Source organism: Bombina bombina, chromosome 8 (assembly GCF_027579735.1).
Source record: "Bombina bombina isolate aBomBom1 chromosome 8, aBomBom1.pri, whole genome shotgun sequence".
Lineage (NCBI taxonomy): Eukaryota > Metazoa > Chordata > Amphibia > Anura > Bombinatoridae > Bombina > Bombina bombina.
Genome location: NC_069506.1, coordinates 203,685,421 through 203,693,025, shown reverse-complemented (window position 1 = coordinate 203,693,025; position 7,605 = coordinate 203,685,421). Strand labels below are relative to the sequence as shown.

The 7,605-nt window shown below is 38.4% G+C and overlaps 1 non-coding gene across 1 annotated transcript; it reads left to right on the top strand.

Moving 5' to 3' along the window:
* The first annotated feature begins 4,625 nt into the window (after positions 1-4,625).
* LOC128639348 (U2 spliceosomal RNA) lies at positions 4,626-4,816 on the top strand. Its single transcript, XR_008399199.1, has one exon. It is a non-coding gene; the product is annotated as a U2 spliceosomal RNA (small nuclear RNA).
* The last annotated feature ends 2,789 nt before the right edge of the window (positions 4,817-7,605 follow it).

Sequence of the window (7,605 nt, the reverse complement as noted above, 5' to 3'; positions counted from 1 at the left end):
TCTTTATATTGGATATTAAAATTAAACTGAGTAATAAACTAAATCAATCAATAGCATAAGTTAATAGTACATATAAATACACATACATAAAATGAAATATAATGACATTAAATGAACCACCGCTGGTTTAATTGAATCCTAAAAAACTAATAGTATCTGATTTATTAAAAAGGGGAAAAAACTTTCCTTAGGCGTATATTAGTGTAGATTCCACTGAAAGATCCACTTTGCAAAAAACTGTCATGTAAAATCCAACAGTAAAAAAGTGTTTGATTTAGAAGGTCAAATGAGCCAAAGAGACCCGTTAATTTTTCTGTAGTATTTCAATATATCCAGGCAGTCACAAGAATCCCCAATCCAATCTGACAAGTACTGAAAATAACTGAAAGTACCTTTTACGCTGCAGGACAAGTACCTCTGGGCAGGCTCTCTTTGGGTTCAGAGACTCAACCGGTACTTCGATCAATTCTTGTATGTAGTGACCGGGTAGCCAAGTCCCTTCTCGCAGCTGTTTTCCTGTCAGCCGTGTTCCTTCATCGGCAAACGTTTGGCGTGTGACGTCAACTCGAACGTCACGTGGCTGAAGTCCTCCAATCTGTGATGGGATTCCCCGCTGTCAGTATTGCTGCGGGAAATTTGAAATCCAGACAATCTCAGAGCGCTCTGATAGTTAGTGGTAGTAGTTCAATGGTGCATCTACGCGTTTCAGCCGTGTACCGGCCTTTGTCAAGATGATAAGTCCATAGTGAACTCTACCCTTATATAATAATTTCAATTTCCTGTTTTTGTTCTTGGGTCATATCTTATTGGCTAGTCACCATTTGACCTTCAATATTTTGGCGAAAATTTGGTCGCAAGTAATCTGTCCTTACCAGTAAGCCCACTGCTTAGTAGTATGTTAACCAAAGTAGAAATCACCCCATCCACTTTGGGAGCAGTTTCCCAAGGATACAGTCTCTTAAAACTTGCAGAAGGATTAAAGTGAATATCTGGCTTAGCCCATTGCCTAGAGACTATCTCAGAGACTGCATCAGGGATATGAAACACCTCAGGAGATTTAATCATAGGTTTAAACATAGTATCTAACATCTAACGTAAGCAAAACCTCCTTTAAAAATGAACGAATATGTTAAACTTTAAATAAAAAAGATGATTCTGATTCATGATCAGAGGTAGACCACCGACTATCATAAAAAATTCTCCCTCTGAGGACATAAACATATGTGTATGTATGTATGTATATATATATATATATATATATATATATATATATATATATATATATATATATATACACTAAAACAACCTAAGAGGCTTATAGAGTGCCAAAAAAATAAAAATATAGTACTTACCTATAGGCACCCAACTCTACTGGAAGAAACCAGTTGGAGGCCAAACCAGTTCTGAAACATAACAGCAGAGGATCTGAAATAGGGGTATATTGATGATCCAACAGGAGGAGGCAAAGGACAAGTCCCTGTAACACCCATGGAAGGCGTGTGACTAAATCTCAACAGGTGAAAAATGTGCCACTACCCATACTCGAAATATATCCCTCCATCAAAAACTGCACTCTGAGGGGAAATGGACCTCAACTCTATCTGAGAACCCCTTTCACTGAAGTCACTGAAGAATCAAATGCAGATCTTCATTCTTCACCTTCCTCCAGTGGAGGCAAAGACAAGACTGAGTTACCAGTGAGGTTGGATAGGTTTTATAGAGCCCTTGGGGTTTGGGAATCTTTGCCTCCTCCTAGTGGCAGGGAAGAGTAATTCCCAGGAGTAATGGATTGTGGACTTTCCCTACCCGTATGAAAGAAATCTTGTTTAAGCCTAATTAGGGGTTCCAAATGGCTTTGCCATATGATGTACAAGTCATCTATATAGCAGAACCATGCCAAACAATACTGAATGAACCAAGGGTGTGAATAAACTAGTTTCTCCTCAATGGAATTTGTGAGATAATAGAATCTATCAAATTCCTGCCTAAAACTCAATTAAAAGCCATCATAATGCCCAGGGTGGGATCATCCCTTTACATAGTTGTTGCATTACCTCTTTTTGATAGTTAGATGTGTCCATAACCATCACAGCCCCACCAATATTCACAGGTTTGATATTGATGGACACATTATCCTCCAAACTCTGAAGTGCAAGTATCTCATCATTTGTTAAATTAGTGACATGCTCATTATAATCCCTTTTATTTTGTATAAACTTTTAAACTCATCAACAATTTTAATATTCATCTCAACCTTATTAATATTAAATAGAGGACAATACCTGTTCTTAACATGTAACCCATAATCAATCACATCCAAAATATCATGCATAGGTTCAGAGGAAGTATCACCAAGTCCAGTTTGTGTAAGCGCCTCTTTTGATTTAGTAGTAAAAAGCGCCTTCAATCTAAAGTTTCTATAAAACCAATGTAAGTCTATTTGTAGAGAAACAAATCAGTTGGAAGAAATATATTCCTTTACTTAATACCTGTATCTCAACATCACTGAACTTTTGATGATAAATTAAAGACATGCACGTGCTTCTTCTCTAGCGTGACCAGGACCTGGTGTTTATTCACACGTTTGCCGTAGTCTGCTCTCTTCTACTCCTGCGACAAATGTAGGAGTGTTCGGGGGAAAAAAGAGCAACATATGTGTTAAAGGCTCTGAACCAGATGAGAAGCCTCCAGAGCCAGTATCTCAATCCTTCTTCTTCTTGTGGAACAACAGTTTGACATGATAGCTGCTGGGAGTTAATGGGTTACAATTTTATTATTAGACGTGCAAATCCACAGCTTTTAAAACAAATATCCTTTTTATTCATATGTTAATTTTATCTTAACCATATTCTCTTTAACCTACATATCTGAATGTTTGTAAACTCAATATCACTTGAATACAAATCCAGAACAATGGATTCGGTAGAACATGCATGTTTAAACAAATTTCCAATTTACTTCTATCATCAATTTTGCTTAGTTCTCTTGGTATCCTTTGATAAACAGTAACCCTAGATGATCTCAGGAGCGTGCACGTGTCCTTAGCCCTCTGACAGCAGTGTTTAAAAAAAATGTTTATAGCAATTTTATAGTGACAAACACTGCTGCCATAGAATGCTACAGTGTATAACATTGTTATGAACATTATTGCAAACGCCGCTGCCAGATAGCTAAGGACACGTGCACGCTCCTGAGATCACCTAGAATTACACTTTAACAAAGTATACCAAGGGAGCTAAGCAAAAATTAATAATAGAAGCTAATTGAAAAGATGCTTTAAAATTGAATGCTCTATCTGAATCATGAATGTTTAAGTTTGACTTTACTGTCCCTTTAATACAAATGGTCCAAACAAAAATAGGAACAATGTTTCAAATCCGCTATCCAGGCTCTTGGTCATGTTACTTTTCACTTATTATCATTAAAAGTGCATGATACTAAATACTGGGGAGTCCCAGAGGTGTCACACAAGATTTTTTTTATAAATTGTGCGCACAATTTAGTAAAATGAGCACATGATTTAGTAAAATGTGCGCACAATTTAGTAAAATGAGCACATGATTTAGTAAAATGAGCACATGATTTAGTAAAATGTGCGCACAATTTAGCGAATTGTGACAACAATTTAGTAAAACGTGCACACAATTTAGCATAATGTGCGCACAATTTACTAAATTGTGAAAATAAATATGTCTTCATTATTCTTGCTGAAATGGACCCTGAAAATGTCCAATTTTGCAGGAGACGGCGTCTCAGACGCAAGCAATACTTTTCCAGAGGACCTAATTTTTGTTTGGCACTTGCTGCTTGAGAGACACACACCCGGGATGGAGTCTACACCCCCACTCCACTGTGTAGTAACCCTTACTTTACCAACCCAGTCAGCAGTAAAACTATTCAGTAAGTCATTTTAATAAATATATATTTTACTTTGCTGCATTGTAGTTGTGTTCTCCGGTTAGTGAGGGACTATTTTTCCAGGGGGAACAAAAATGCAAAAATAGTGCAAGAGTGTTGTTCCCATGCATTCCCACTAGACTTAACCCCTGTTCTTACTCATCAAGAGGAGGAGAAAGTCCAGCATCCTCTTACTAAAGTCTTCATTCCTCTCTCATATGATTGGAGCATTCAGCTGCAAACCCCTCCTCTACTATAGCCAAAGTCTCCCTCCCCTTTGTTTCCTTACGGTGGATTAAAGGGACAGTCAACACCAGATTTTTTTGTTGTTTAAAAAGATAGATAATCCATTTATTACCCATTCCCCAGTTTTGCATAACTAAACACAGTTATATTAATGCACGTTTTACTTCTGTGACTAACTGGTATCTAAGCATCTTCTGACCTCCCCTAATCACATGACTTTTAGTTCTTATCTATTGACTTGCATTTAGCCAATTAGTGCAGTGTCTGCCACTAGTCACGGGCGTGATTACAATGTTATCTATATAGCTGACATGTACTAGCTCTCCCCTGCTGTGAAAAGCTAATAAAAAAGAGGCGGCCTTCAAGGGCTTACAAATTATCATATGAGCCTTCCTAGGTTTGCTTTCAACTAGAATACCAAGAGAACAAAGCAAAATTGTTGATAAAAGTAAATTGGAAAGTTGTTTAAAATTACATGCCCTATCGCTTCTCGGCCTTTTGGCTAAGATCAAGTGTAGTATCTGTTCTTATCAGTTTAATATCTGATACGCGCCCTATCTGGGTGCCATATATTAAATGGATTTTTGAAACAGGGAGATGGAAGAAGAGCTTGCTCTGTCCACTCCACGCATTGACCTGGTATTGCAGTACCTCCAGGACCGGTGCACCAAAAAAAAAAATTACATGCCCTATTTGAAAAATGAGAGGTTTTTTTGGACTTTACTGTCCCTTTAACCAAATATGCTGTTGCTTAAAATGTACTGATCAATGTGATAAATAAAAACATATTAGATATAAGTATACAGTTATTTTTTAACACTATAAATGGGTTAGAATAAAATGGAAAAAAATATAAACCAATCCTATTTAACCCCATTAAGGCCCGGGCATTTCAGACAAAAACTTCCCTAAAAGACCAGAGCATTTTTTAGCATTTTTGCCGTCACTACATTTGAACAGAAAATGAAATAGAGAAATATATTTTGTTTTAGTAGACAACCCAAAGTATTGATCTAGGTCCATTTTGGTATATTTCATGCCACCATTTCACCGCCAAATGCAATAAAATTAAAAAAAAAAAGTTAACTTTTTCACAATTGTAGGTTTCTCACTGAAATTATTTACAAACAGCTTGTGCAATTATGGCACAAATGGTTGTAAATGCTTCTCTGGGATCCCCTTTGTTCAGAAATAGCAGATATATATGCTTTGGCATTGCTTTTTGGTAATTAGAAGGCGGCTAAATGCTGCTACGCACCTCACTTGTATTATGCCCAGCAGTGAAGGGGTTAATAAGCTAGCTTGTAAGGTTAATTTTAGCTTTAGTATAAAGATCAGCCTCCCACCTTACACGTCCACCCTCTGATCCCTCCCTGATCCCCTCAAACAGCCCTATTCCCTCCCCCACATTACAATTATCACCGTCATCTTAACTACTGGCAGAAAGTCGGCCAGTATGAAAATAAAAGCATTATATATATATATATATATATATATATATATATTCATATTTTTTTAAAATATATTTGCTGTAATGTAGGTTCCCCCTAACCTCCCAGCCTCCCTGATCCCCCTCAAAAAAACTCTCTAACCCTGCCCCCTTTACCTATTTACCACCATCTTAGGTACTGGCAGCTGTCTGCCAGTACCCAGTTTGCTCCAAAATTGTTTTGTTTTTTTATTAATTTGAAATCCCCATTTTCCTGTAGTGTAGCTGCCCCCCCTCAATACCCTACCACCCCCCTCCCAGTTCACTTATATATCACTTATATACTTAGATATGGCAACGGACCCCACTGTGGCTCCCCCTCATTGTCCCTACCACCCTCCTTCCCCCTCAATGACGTATTTAATAAAAAAAATTCACAGTAGCGTGGCCGAGTGGTCCCGCCCACTCCCGCCCTCCTCCCGTATCCTCCAGCGATGTGCCGTCCACCCGCCTCCCTCCTTACGCTCCCACCCACCAATGATCGGCACCACCGCTGTCCGATGCAGAGAAGGCCACAGAGTGACCCTCTCTGCATTGGTAACTCTGCAAATTTATTTCTGCAGTGCCCCACTCGTGGGGCATGCAGAAACAGCACAATCTCGCTATTTTGAGCGAGATCGCGGCAGAGAGAAGCCCAGGACTGCAGCGACGTTAAAGAGCATAACAACCAGCGTCGTACAGGGTACTGCGCTGGTCGTTAAGGGGTTAATCTGAATTCTCAGTGAGGGGAGGCTCTGCCTCACCTGTAATGTCCAAGAAAAAAAAAATTAAATAAAAGAAATAGTTTTTAAAGAGAGGCAGTGGAGAGGCAGTGAGTAGGTCTCCGTCTCTCATTGCGCAAACTATACGAGCGCACTGGCCAGCAGCCCTTGTCCAATCCAATTTTAGCAAATTGAGGCAGCTCTTATGATGCCTTATTGGAGGGGAGCCACTCTGTGTCACTGTCAGAGGGTCATCAACAGCTGCCGACCCTACCAGGAGGAGTCGCGCTGCGTGTTGCCCTGCCCACACTCACACTCACACTAATCCCGCCTGCCCAGCATTGTTCAAAGTGATTGAGCAGGCGGCTACTTAAGACATGTGTATGTAGTGGGATTTGAGCCTTGAAAGGTAGGTCACAAACTCACAGTACATATAGGCTAAACAGTAATATTTGCTGTTTTAATGTTGCAAAACCATGGTTTTTTATTGCTCTTTGTATATTCTGTGAATTGTCACACACTGTATATATTAGTATCATGCTTGTAAAGTTTGTAGTTGACTTAGTGATAGACGTTATACTTGTACCATTTTAAATCTTCAGCAATAGGAACCATAAATATATTGGGAGCTAATGATGTTGTCCCTTCTGTTGTAAAGGAACTAACTGTAATCATATAGTTAAGTTTGACATCAGAATGAAAAATATTGAATTATAAATATTAATAGCATAATTTATAGTATGGGTACAGAACTTAAATTGTCATACTGATATCCCAAGTTAGTGCAGTTGTCAGGACACTGCCAAAGCCCCCCAGCATAAGCAAACTGAAAACATAGTTGCATTGTGGGTTATTTTTGTTAATAAAGTTTTTCTCAAGCTATATACACCCTTTTTCATGTCTCTTTTTAATGGAAACACAGTGCCATATGTCACTTTGAATATTATGAAGGGACATGAAACCCAATTTTTATTTTTTTATTAACATATTGCTTCATTCCTTTAGTATCCTTTATTGAATGAGCAGCAATGCATGACTTGGAGCTAGCTGAACACAATTGTAAGCCAATGGCTAGAGGCGTATATGTGCAGCCACCAATCAGCAGCTAGCTCCTGGCTCTTGAGCCTACCTAGGTATGCTTTTAAATAAATGATACCAAGATAACAAAGCACATTAGATAATAGCAGTAAATTGGAAAGTTGTTTAAAATGTGTTTGGTCTATCTGATTCATGTAAGAGAACATTTAAATTTAAGCTACTTCTATTGGGTTC